This window comes from Chionomys nivalis, chromosome 7 (genome assembly GCF_950005125.1).
Source record: "Chionomys nivalis chromosome 7, mChiNiv1.1, whole genome shotgun sequence".
NCBI classification, from domain to species: domain Eukaryota; kingdom Metazoa; phylum Chordata; class Mammalia; order Rodentia; family Cricetidae; genus Chionomys; species Chionomys nivalis.
In genome coordinates, this window is record NC_080092.1 from 27,124,944 (window position 1) to 27,138,153 (window position 13,210).

Below are 13,210 nucleotides of genomic sequence, written 5' to 3' on the forward strand. Positions count from 1 at the left end.
TTGGCCTGGGTGCAGGGACTGGGGATCACCAGAAGATACAAGACGAAGATAACCTTGACTCCTTTGGGTGATCCAGTGCATGCTTGCCATCCAGAAGGCCCCACCCTGAGTGAGAGAGCAGCTGAAAACTGAGCTGGCCTTCTCCAAGTCAGGCTGGCTGAACTGGTGCCAGGAAGGGCCGGGAGTGCCCGTTAAAGATAATTGAATGGGGGAGTGACTGTAAAAGGCAAGCGAATGAAACCAGGCAGACGCGTCTCTCTTAGACCGCGGCTATTAAAGAGGAAAGCCGTGCTCTCTGCTTTGTTAAAGGCATTCCAGGGGTCCAGAATGTCCTCCCTTGTGGCTTAGATGCTGAATTCGGGTTCTAGTTTCCATTTAGATTAGTTGATGCTTCCAAAGGGGATCCTCTCCCGAATGACTAATACATTCTCTTAGGAGGACTCACAAGTTTGACTTTCAATGTCTCCAACAACAACAACAAAAAAAAAAAAAAGCAGATATTCCATTTTACAAGACTGAGGTGGTCAAAACTGGATGGGCAATAATGAAAGTTGATTTGGTAACTACATGTGCAGTTCACTGTTCACTGTCCTTGGAAATTTCTTTACATATATGGTGTATGTAAAGAAACTTACAGGCAACTGTGGGGGTTTGAATAAGATATATCCCCCACAGTCTTGACCATTGAAATTCTTGGTCCCCAGTTAGCGACACTACTTGGGGAGGGCTAGCTCATACAGCCTTACTGGAGGAAGTATGTCCCTGGGAACTAGGTTTGGGAGTACTTGTCTACATACGTTTTGCTCTCGATCTTCACGCTTCTGTTCATCACGTGATCTCTCAGCTTCCGGCTCCAGCTGCTTTTGCTTGTCCCCATGCTGTCTCTATTATCATGAATCTTGCACTCTGGAACCAGAAGCCAAAATAAACGTTTTCTCCTCTTGGTCCTGGTGTTTCGTCACAACAGAACAGCAACCGTCTCAAATCCAGTGAGAAGCCTTTGGAATGAGAATCCGGGCGAAATAACCCATTGCACAGTGCTCAGGAATATACCGATGGTAAGTGCAGAGGTTAGAAACCTGTTCTTTCACTTGCCGGCTGTGCAACCACAGCACAGTGAGCTCCTCGCTGCATCAATTCTCTGTGCTTGCCGGGCGGTGGTGGCGCACGCCTTTAATCCCAGCACTCGGGAGGCAGAGGCAGGCGGATCTCTGTGAGTTCGAGGCCAGCCTGGTCTACAAGAGCTAGTTCCAGGACAGGCACCAAAGCTACAGAGAAACCCTGTCTCAAAAAACCAAAAAAAAAAAAAAAAAAAAAAAAATTCTCTGTGCTGTAGGGGGCAGTAACAAAGCCTATTGTGAGAACCTGAGGCCAAGAACTCAGCATGGAGCCTTAATATTTGGTTCTCAATGCATGTTACCAGTGTCTTCCGTTTCCCAAGGTGCCTGTTAAAGTACCCGGTGACTTAGACGAGAGGCTGGCAACCTGTGAGAGCTGTGAGGAGGGACTCCAGGAGGCGCTGAGCCGCTCCCTAGTTCATGCTGTTTCGTTGGCAAGCCTACCGTCCCTCAGCCTCCTTGCACCATTCCTGTATCTGCCTCCATCTCCTCAAGACATCTGTCTGTGTCCCCATCTACGCCCAAATTTCTACTTCTAATGAGGACACCAGGATACTGGATTAGGAACACACCTTATTGCCATAGGACCTCATCTTAATAATTAAATTCACAGAAGCCCGCTTCTAGCACACGTGAAAACACCGTGTTGCAACTTCCTACATATAAATTTCACAGAAACGTGTTCCAACCTTAACTGCTAAGCCTTACTGCTTTTAACTTTATTGGCATATGCATGCCAGGCTGTCCAGTGAAGATGCATATCTCTCTTTTGAACCACTCAGTATTTATTTTACTTGGACATATTTGCTGTTATTACTGCTCCCAAACTCTCCCTAATGTTCACGTAACTGCACTATGATTATCTAAGCCTTGATTTAGTATCCTTGCAATGTTATTACATTATTCTTACATCTTACTTAAGATCTTCCCCCACTAGTGTCCTGATGGCGGGGTAGGATTGACTCTGGAATCCAGTGTACTTGGTTTCCCACCATCACCTCCGTCTAGGAATGTTCCTTGATCTTCCTTACTCATGCTTGCCTGACACGTTTGAAGAACGGTGGCTGGTTTGCCATTAATTATCTCTAAGATTTGTCTGCCGCTTCCTCATACATAAATCCAGTTCTGTTTCCGTGTGTGTGTGTGTGTGTGTGTGTGTGTGTGTGTGTGTGTGTGCAATAATCCCACACTGGTTATTTTATTTATTCATTCACTTTTTTTGCTGTATAGTGAGGGAAGGGAACTGAGCATGCCCCGGCAAGATGGAGGGGCCAGAGAACTTCCATTCCAAGTCAGTTTGGTTTTTCCATGGAGATCTAACTTAGGCTGTCAGGCTTGGCTGTAAGCACTTTTACCCCCATAGAACCATCCCTCAGGCCTTCACATCAGCCATCCGGGGCCCTTCCTTCTCTGTGAATCCTACCACAGGGCTGACATTGCCAGGGTTGGTGATGTTAACTTGGCCACGTGGTTTGGGTGTTTCCTTCAGGGGTTCTCCACTGGTGGGGTTATGCTTTCTCCCTGGGGGATGACTATCCCTTCTGGAGGTGCACTGTGATCTGTGTGAGATCCTGCTATTATTATTATTATTATTATTTTGATTTTCGAGACAGGGTTTCTCCATAGCTTTTGGTTCCTGTCCTGGAACTAGCTCTTGTAGACCAAGCAGCCACTTGGTCTCTACTCACAGAGATCTGCCTGCCTCTGCCTCCTGAGTGCTGGGATTAAAGGCGTGCACCACCACCGCCCAGCGAGACCCTACTTATATGATCACACTTGCACACAGTCATCTTGTCGCATGTGGCTAATATTTGCTTGCAAGAATCATTGTCTACTGACATTTCCTATTTCCAGCTGTTATCGGTCTCCATTTCCTTGGAATTAATATTTAATATATAGGAAGAATATACATACTCCTCCCATTACTATTATTATTATTATTGTTTTAACTAAAACCTCTCTTTAACTATATAAGCTACCAGAGGACATTCTATGGGATCCCTAGGACTCGACTCTTGAGGTTGCCCACTTCTGAAGTAGTCTCTATACATGACACAAAGGAGGAAAAAAAATCCTTCTTTAGTTTGCATTTAAACCTCATGACTTCCCATTAATAGAATCTCTGAAGGCCCAGTAGGCCAAATGCTTCTCGAGGCGAAGAGGCTGTTTAAATTATTCAAGAGAACTGTTTTTATACAACTGGATGTACACATAAAAATTAATGCTAATTACATACAATTTTCAGCTATTCATTAAAACAAACCCCAAGGCATTCCAAAAGTCCTTAGTTAGCCTAATGTTATTCTAGGTGCTTGAAAACAAATCGGCCTTTCTTTAAAAAAGAAAAACCCTGAGTTGTGCTCTATGAAAAACACATATCGGCACTAGCCATGAGCACACTTTGCTCCTGGTGCCTGGATCCCTTTATTTCTTTCTTTAAAGCATCCACTCCACAGCCGTGGATTGAAAATCTACTGCGAGCTGGACAGTTCTCTAAATGCTAGGTTGAAAGCAGTAGGGCAAATAAAGACCAAACCCTACGACTCCAGCTTCCAGGTTTATGGAAGACAGAGAGGCTGTCTGTAGTGGCTGCTTGGTGAATTAAACCCAGAACCATGGCAAGAGGACACCACGCGGGAGAGGGAAGGCTGACATTTGTGTGACCCGGACAAGGAAGACGCCTCAGATGAGGTAGAAGAGGTGGGTGGAACAGAGGCCTGAGAGAAGGGACAGGAAATGTTGAGGCTTTAGGGGAGGACAATCAGGAAAAGAGAGAGTCAGTTCAGACCCCTGCAGAACAGTAACGAGCAGGGTGGGGGCAGGACTGTCCCTGGACAGTCCACTCACCTTCTTTAGGTTTTAAGCTTTCTTCCTCTGCTTGATTTTTCTTAATAGTGTTGAATGTATTTCCTTGTCTGGAAAGTCAGTAAGTATGATATAGCTGGAGATATGTGGAGAGTGATTAATATAATACTGCTTTATCTATATTTCTTTTTTCATTTTTTTCTTTCTTTCTTTCTTTCTTTCTTTTTTGGTATTTCAAGACAGGGTTTCTCTGTAGCTTTGGAGCCTGTCTTGGAACTAGCTCTTGTAGACCAGGATGGCCTCGAACTCATAGAGATCCACCTGTCTCTGCCTCCCGAGTGCTGGGATTAAAGGCATGCACCATCATGTCTATATTTCTTTCATACTATTATTTAAATGAACACAAAACACATGACATTTATTTGTGCACCAACAGAAATCAAGGGGCAGCTTTCGGGAGTCAGTTCTCTTTTTCCTGCCACACGGGGTCCAGGGATTAAACACCCGTCAGTAGGTGGAGCACTAAGTACGCTTGGGTTAGTGTAAGAGAATGTAAAATGCCTCACTAATAATGCCTCCTATTATAATACGATTGTAAAGGAAAGCATATTATAGTTATATCAGTTTAATATTAAGTTAAAGTATTATTAGCCTTTATTTTACCTTCCTGTTAAATATATGTACAAAATAATTTGAAGTTACATATGATTCGTATATGTTGTGTACTTTTTACTTCTTTTAGACGGCACTAATCTACGCCAAGGGATTGATAATGTTATACCAGTTGTTTTTAATGTCTTCTTTGGGCATCTGTAGAATCTTCAAGTACTCTTTAAAATTATAAGGACTGGAGAGACAGTTCGGTGGTTAAGAGTATTGCTGCTCTCGAGAGGATCTGGGCATGCACATGGTGCGCAGAGGTGAGCAGTAACACATGCATAAATGTAAATAAAAAATAAATACATAGTTTTCAAATGATGAAGATATTTCCCAGCGCTGTTCAGCCAAGAAGACACTGTCACCTTTCAAAATTGAAAGCATTTGCCAATTAACCATGATTCTAAAACTGATGCCCACCTCCAGATGATTGTTTAACTAAGTTAAATTGAAAAGAGACTGTACCCATACCTTGAATGCCTATATACCAAACTACAACCTATTTTAGGAATATTTTATTCTTTTCAAACAAATAGCTGAGCCTCAGCCAATAGCAGCACCTATGTTTCAGACTATCACAGACTCCCAGACCATCAGACTACACCCAGATAAGGCAAAGGTCTAGCTCCTCTGCCCCAGCCCCACCCGCTTTTCCGTCCTTAAAGTTTCCCTGTCCTGGCTGCAGGATAGCCCCTGAAAGTCACCAGCGCTAAAGGCTTCAGGAGCAACTAATATCTATCAAATATAATTTGTCTAAGGTTTCAACAGCACCCGTAGACCCCAAGGGACAAACACCCTGGAAAAAATAGCAGCAGTGGTGACAGACTTTATAAATGCATTCATGTGCCTTAGCCTGTAAGCCCTGGTCCCATATATCTCAGGGCTGAAGCCATAGGAAATCCAATGTATGATGGAAAACCTAGTGTAGGGATAAGAGCTGCTCTCAGCCTCCATTGGATAAGCTTCTTTTCAGAGAGAATGATGGTTAATGCAGAGACCTACGGCTGCTCAAGGTGCTGAGACTAAATGCACATCTCTAAACAGGACAACTATAACATCCCCTCAAAGGGTCAGCCAGGTGAGTCAGGGTTTCCAACTAAGGCAGGCTTAGACTTCTGATCTTGGAAACTATGAGGTAATAAACATGGGGTATTTAAATCATAAGAGCCCAACCCATTGTGGGTGGTGGCATTCGTGGACTGGCAGTCCTGGGTTCTATAATAAAGTAATCTGAGCAAGCCTTGAGAAGGAAGCCAGTAATCAGCCTTCCTCTATGGCCTCTACTTAAGTTGCTGCTTCCAGGTTCCCATCCAATTTGAGTTCTGCCTTGGCTTCCCTCAAAGGAAACTTGTGATTTGGGATATACAAGTCAAATAAATTGTTTTGTCCCTAAGTTGCTTTTCATCACGCTGTTTTATTGCAGCAACAATAATCCTGACTAAGACACGTGGGGATAGAAATGTGTAAGGATATTACGTTCTTGACATCTGTGCGTGGAAATAGCCAGCCCAGCATCTCCACTCCAAAGCCCACGTTTACCAGGCTTATACCCTACCCTCCCGTTCCCAGACTGCCCTTTTGTTTTGGGTCTCAGCTGTTCTCTAATACCCAATCCGGCTGACTTCCCCAGATCCGTCCCACAGAAGGACCTTCTCTGAGTTGATCACATAGCAAGCCACAGTATCCTTCCGCATACCCAGAGCTGTCTGACTGTGTGGGCTCGTCTTGGACACACGTACAAACTGAATCGTCTAAGAGGCACGTAACTCCTGCACTTACTGCACTCAGAGAAGCTGCGTGTGTCGGTGGCTTGATGACCCGGATGGTGGCAGCGCAACAGGTCTCCCTTTCCACTTGCTGCTAAGCCGCATCCGTTGTAACACCTCTCATTGTCCTAGGGACCAGAAGGGACAGTCACGTGGTCTCGAACGCCCAGAACTCTCCGGGAGCATCATTGTAAGAGAAATATTGGGACATTTAGATACGGCGTTGTGCATGCCTGCTCTTCGTTCATGAAGGCATTTGAGATGACGTGAATCAATTTACTACAACACTAAAAGCAGCAGGTATTTAGGAGCGGGAAGAAAATATCTATTATGTATTACAGAGATCAAATGTACTGCAGGAGGACACCCATCCAGCCCTTCGCATCAAGACCTGGAATTTGCAAATTTCTTCTTTTACGATAACCTGTCATGAAAAGATTTTTCCAATTTTAGCATCTCTCCCTGTGAAGGTAAATTGAAAACTCAGGGAGCAGATACGCAACAGGATGGAAATAATACACCTGTTGAGTTGATGTGAGTTGCCGTTGCTCACATCACAGCTGAAAGCATTCAAAGAGGTGAAGTGGTAAAAACAAATTGACATTAAATCAGTGTGGCTTGCTTGTTACCGCCTCATATGCTGGGGTGGGGGTGAACAGCTCAATACTAAAGGCACTTGCTGTATAAGCCTGGTGAATTCAGTTTGATCCCCAGAATCTACACAAAAGTAGAAGGCATATATACCAGCTCCACAAAATTTTCCTCTGACCTCCACAATTGCATGTGTTCCCAAACACATGAATCACAGACACACACACACACACACACACACCCCTAATATTAATATTTATTTTTAAAAAACAGGCACCAAGTTTGGAACCTTTCTGGATACTTGGGAAGAATACAAAGAAATAGACATACATTGTCTGACTTTGGGAGGTCATTCAAGAACAGAGATGGTTAATATTGTCAACTTGACAAGATCTAGAATCACGTGGAAACAAATTCCTGGGAATGTCTGTGATGGATTATCTGGATTAGGTTAACTGACACACCCTAAATATGGGGGGTACCATTCCTCGGGCTGAGGCCCTATACCAAACATGAAAGAGAAAACAAATTGAACAGGAACATGCTTTGCTTTCTGCTTGTTGACTGTGGGCACAAGGTGACCAGCCATCTCCAGCTCTTGCTGTGCTGCAAAATTTGTCTACCATGATGGAGTCTCTGGAGCTGTGAGCCAAAATAAATCCCCCTTTCCTTAAGTCTTTTTTATCACAGCAAAGAGACAAGTAACCAAGCAGAGCTACTAAAACCCATCTGGTCATTCTCTTTTATTTGCAATGGCAAAATTTATTTAAAAAATTATCACAGATGAAAAGCCTCTCTTGGTGTTTTGAAGTTAAGTGTTTTCTATCTGAGAAAAGAATGTATAGCTTAAATTAAATCTCCAAGAAGATCAGTGATTTAACACCAAATCTCAAAAATACTTTCTCATGTCTTAATTGTGCCATACGCATGTACATAACATAAACATTTGTGATGTCCTAGGTCAAACCAACAGTTGCTGACAGTCTAAATATTTATGAGTGTTCTGTGCATTGTATATGTGATTGTCAATGCTGGTATGTGCATGTGTATGCTTACACATGTGTGATGTATGTGTTTGATAATGCTGGTGTGTGGTGTGTGTTGAGACCCAACAATGACATTAGGTGTTTTCACACAACTCAATCACTCTCCACCTTAATTTTTTGAGACAGCGTCTCTCACGGGATCTCTTGACCATACATTTGGCTAGGCAGCCTGGCCAATGAGTTCCAAGGATCCAGCTGTTTCCACTCCATCCCACTCCCAGCTGTTCACCGTCACATGTGGCTTTTATGTAAAGTCTGGGGAATCACAGCTCAGACCCTCACTCAATGAAGAAGGCGTTTTACTGACCGAGCCACCTCCCATCCTCTACTAGAACATTCACCTTACCTAAGTAGATAGCTATCATTTCATCCCAACAGAAATAAATCAGATCATCTATAGCAAATTAAATAATTGTGATGGTTACACAACTAAGAATCACACGTCAATTGTGGTTTCCTGTACAGAAATTTTATCCCAATAAGATTGTATACACAAAACGAACAAAACATTGTCATTTCCACACTTAAACTAATGGACCCTCCTGAGTTCCTTAGTGTTCACTAGACCACTTACTGTGACCTGCAGAATTGACCTTTTCCTGTGAACGTGGTTACCTCCCTTCTCCTGCCCCTTTCAGCCTACTAGCCTAGCCCCTGAATCTGCTGGTTTTCTCCTGCCTGCAGTTTAGTCACATCTTCCCCCTGGAACCTTCTCCCTGAACCCCAAGTGACAGCTCTTGCTCAGCTCTCTGTGCAAATGCCATCACTGTGACTTGAATATGGCTTCATGGATCCCTGCAAGAGCCATTTGGTAGATGCTTGGACCTCAGTATGTTAGTGTTGACAGGTTTATAACAGTTGGGGCTCAGAGGAAGGGCTCGGTTCGGTTGGTGGTGTGCTCTGGGAAGACATTGCAGGAAGCCGTGCTCTCTGGATACCTGCTTTGACACTGACATCTTCTTATCACTGCTGCCCCCCATAGTGTGATAGAGCTACATGGGCTGCATCATGCTGTTTGGACTTCCAGGCTTTCAAAATGTAGGCTAAACACATTTCTTAACAAGTGGCCTGACTTAGGGCCCTAGTTTCAACTTTGTTGCTGTGATTAAACATCCTAACAAAAGCAATTTTAAAAAAGAGAGGGTTTGTCTGGTCACAATTTCAGGTTACAGCCCATCGTTGCGGGGAAATCAATACAGGAACATGAAGCAGCCACTGTCATCCACAGAGACAATGAGAACACATACGCTTGCTCATGCTCAACCCACCACCCACCCCCCACAAACACACACTTAACTAATCCAGGACCGAACTCCAGGGAATGGCACCACCCACAGTGTGTCTCCCCACATCAATCAACAGTAAGCCAAGACTACCCTCCTCAGGCAAGTCCACAGGCCAACCTGATCAGGACAGTCCCTCACTGAGACTCTTCCCAGGTGATTCACAATTATCTCAAGTTGACAGATAACATTATAGGGATGCAGATATATATGGCTAAGAGGTTAAGAGTACCTACTGTTCTTGCAGAGGACTCAAATTTGGTTCCTAGCACCCATGTCAGGCAAATCACAACCACTCACAAATCCAATTCCAAGGTATCTGATGCCCTCTTCTGGTTTCCTCAGGCACTGCAATCTGCTGCACCACCCCCCCCCCTCTCTCACACACACACATACACACACACACACACACAGAGAGAGAGAGAGAGAGAGAGAGAGAGAGAGAGAGAGAGAGAGAGAGAGAGAAACGCAAATCATTTTAAGCCTCTTAGAAAACCAGGGTAATATTTGCAATGTGTATGCCTAATCACTTTCTTTCCTTTTAAAAGTACATACACTCTTGGTGGTGAGAATTCCAAGAATGGCTGGGGATGTAGGAGGTCAGGGGTAAAGAGAAGCCCCCAGTTCCATCCATAGCACTGGGAAAATATAAAGAATATTATATTTTAAACTATACTATATATATATATACTATATATATATATATATACTATACTATACTATATATCTATATACTATATATTATATTTTAAACTATACTATTATATTATAAACTATACTTAACATCTGACATTCAAGTCACTTGAGCCTCTGTCACCCCATTTGACCTTTGCCACAGCCTGTGGGAAAAACAGACAGTTTTCCTTTTAGTATTCTGTAAGGAGTAAAGCGAAGAGCAGAGCTGAGGTAACTTGCCCCAGGATCTCCTGCCAGTTAAGGGGGATCCCTTCCTAAGCAAACACTCACACTTCCCTTTCGAAGCCTTCGTGCAGAAGCACAGCAGTTCCTAATGGATGATATACCACAGGAAGCGGCAGCAGTCGCAAGCGTGGGAACCAGGGGAGACTGGATTGAGTTAGAAACTAAGTAGAACCTCTCGGCTGGGAGATGGCACAGTGGATAAAGCACTTGCTGTCCAAGCGTGGTGACCCAAGTTCAGATGCCCAGCACCATACAATGCCACGTGGGCATAGTGACCTGCCTCTAATTCCAGTGGTGTGAAGGGAGAGACAGGAGCTCTGAGTTCAACTGAGAAACAGTACTTCTGTAAATATACAGTAATCAAGGAAGATATCCAATATCGACCTTCAACCTACACACACGCACGCGCGCGTGCACACACACACAAATGTGCATGTGCGAGAGCATGCACACCACAAGGAAAACAGTTGCATACCTCACACCACTGGCTTACATACCTCTGAAAAGTCATCAGTTTAATCTTTAGTATCCTAGTTACACATACTAGTTTGACAGGGGCTTGCTGTAGATGTGTAGACTTTCAGGAACATCTCTGATGCTTAGCAACTTTTAGTTTGGGCATTTGTAAGGTTTGTATTCTTCTGCTTATTAACCATGTTTACAAAACAAAACAAAAAAATCATAGGTTTCAGTTAGCAAAGCGTGATCATCATGCCTATGATCCCGTATAAAATGAGGATGTGGTCAGGCGGTGGTGGCACATGCCTTTAATCCCTGCACTCGTGAGCAGAGGCAGGCGGATCTCTGTGAGTTTGAGGCCAGCCTGGTCTACAAAGTGAGTTCCAGAACAGGCTCCAAAGCTAAAGAAAAACTCTGTCTGGAAAAACAAACAACAACAAAACAAAATGAGGATGTTACTCACTTCGAGGTGTGGTTGAGGGGAAGATTCTTATTATAGATATGAGGGAAGAAAGAGTACAGCCAGAGGCATCTGGAAGAGTCCAGAGTCAGGAGAGAAGAAATAAACTGAATATGGCCAGTAGAATGGACTAGACCTTGAGAGGAGAAAGAGAGGGATAGAGAGAGAAAAGGAAGACAGAACAGAATGCATGGCAGAAACGGTCGGGTTATATGGGAATGAGAAGCTGGGAAAAGTCCATGAGCTGGAGAAATTTAGGGTAGAGGTGCAGGGTGAGAAGACCTAATTAGAGTCACAGACACTGAGTGAGCCTTGTCAGCATTGTTTTGGTATGCTAACAGGTACCACAGACAAATAGCTGTTGTCCTTTGGTGGAGGAAAACAGGTGCCCGAATTTGGGGGAGTGGAGTTGCCCAGCACTCAAGAGGCAAAGGTGCAAAGATTTCAACTTTGGGGCCAGCCGGGGCTACCTAATTGCAACACTGAATCTAAAAACATAATAGTCAATTTTTAATTCTTTTAAGAAGTATCTTTATTACATTTTTATTTATTTAGAGATAGTACACGTTCATGGCATCTATGTAGAAGTCAGAGATAACCTCTTGGGAGAGTTAGTTCTCTCCTTCTACCATGTAGGTCCCAGGGACTGAATTTGGGTTGTTAGGCTTGGTGGCAAATTCCTAAACCTGCTGAGTCATCCCACCAGCCCCCAAATCAGTATTTTAAATAAGTGAACAATTTATATCAGGAAACCTCTTTAACCTGAGCATTTAAGAAGTACTTGCTTCCTTTCAGAGTCAACAATGATGAGGCTCAGTGGGTAAAGCACTGGTCCTACAGGGTAAGGACCAGTTTGCATTGCAATACCCAGGCAATGCCAGACAGACGAGGCAGCCCACTTACAATTCCAAAGCTCAGGAAGCAGAGAGAAGACCCCAGAACAGGTGTAGTAACAGAACAGGCTGTCACATCAAAAAGGAGGAGGAAGAAAAGGAAGAGAGGAGGAAGTGAGTGGGACAAAAAGGGGTAGAAGATAAAAGGAGTGGAGAGGAGGAACAATAGGAACCACCACCAGTATCTGAAAGGTGTTTAAATTTTGTTTTGTTGGAGTCTCGCTATCACCATGTTCTACATAGTTCCTCTCCTTGGCATTTCTAGGGATGCACATCTAGCTTGCAGGTCTGTGCTTTCTCTAATGTACTCATCTGTCATAAAATACCCGAAATGCTGTGGGATTATGCTCTTGTAAAGACTGTAAAGATTTGTTACTCGTGCCAGGCGGTGGTGGTGCACGCCTTTAATCTCAGCAGTTGAGAGGCAGAGGCAGGTGGATCTCTGTGAGTTCGAGACCAGCCTGGTCTACAAGAGCTAGTTCCAGGACAGGCTCCAAAACCACAGAGAAACCCTGTCTCGAAAAACCAAAAAAAAAAAAAAAAAAAAAAAAAAAAAAAAAAAAAAAAATTTGTTACTCGTATAGGTTTAATAAAAGGCTGATTGGCCAGTAGCCAGATAGGAAGTATAGGAGGGGCAACCAGACTATAATTCTGGAAAGAGGAAAGAAAGGCAGAGTCAATCACCAGCTTGATGCAGAGAAAGCAAGATGAGAATGCCTTAATGTCTTACTGAGAAAAGGTACCAATCCATATGATTAAATATAGACAAGAATTATGGGTGAACTTACGTTGTAAGAGCTAGTTAGCAATAAGCCTGAACAATAGATCAAACAGTTTATAATTAATATAAGCCTCTGTGTTTCTTTGGGACTGAACGGCTGCTGGACTGGGCAGGACAGAAACTTCCATTTCAGATAAACAACTTACAAGAAGGAAATGTTTAGTTTGACTGGAGGTTTCAGTTAGTGGCCAGCTGGCTCTATTGCTTTAGATATTTGACAGAGATGAGGTGAAGCAAGCGGCTTACCTGGGTAGGCAGGAAGCAGAGAGAGCTCACTTCTGCAGCAAAACCCAGCTCCCATGTCTAGCAACCTACAGCCCTATCTATTTATGAGATCAGTGCCCTTGTGGTCCAATTGCCTTCCCAAGGCCCTACCTCTGAGCACTAGAGTCCAAGTCTTCAACACATGAGTTTCATGGGAAAGTTTGAG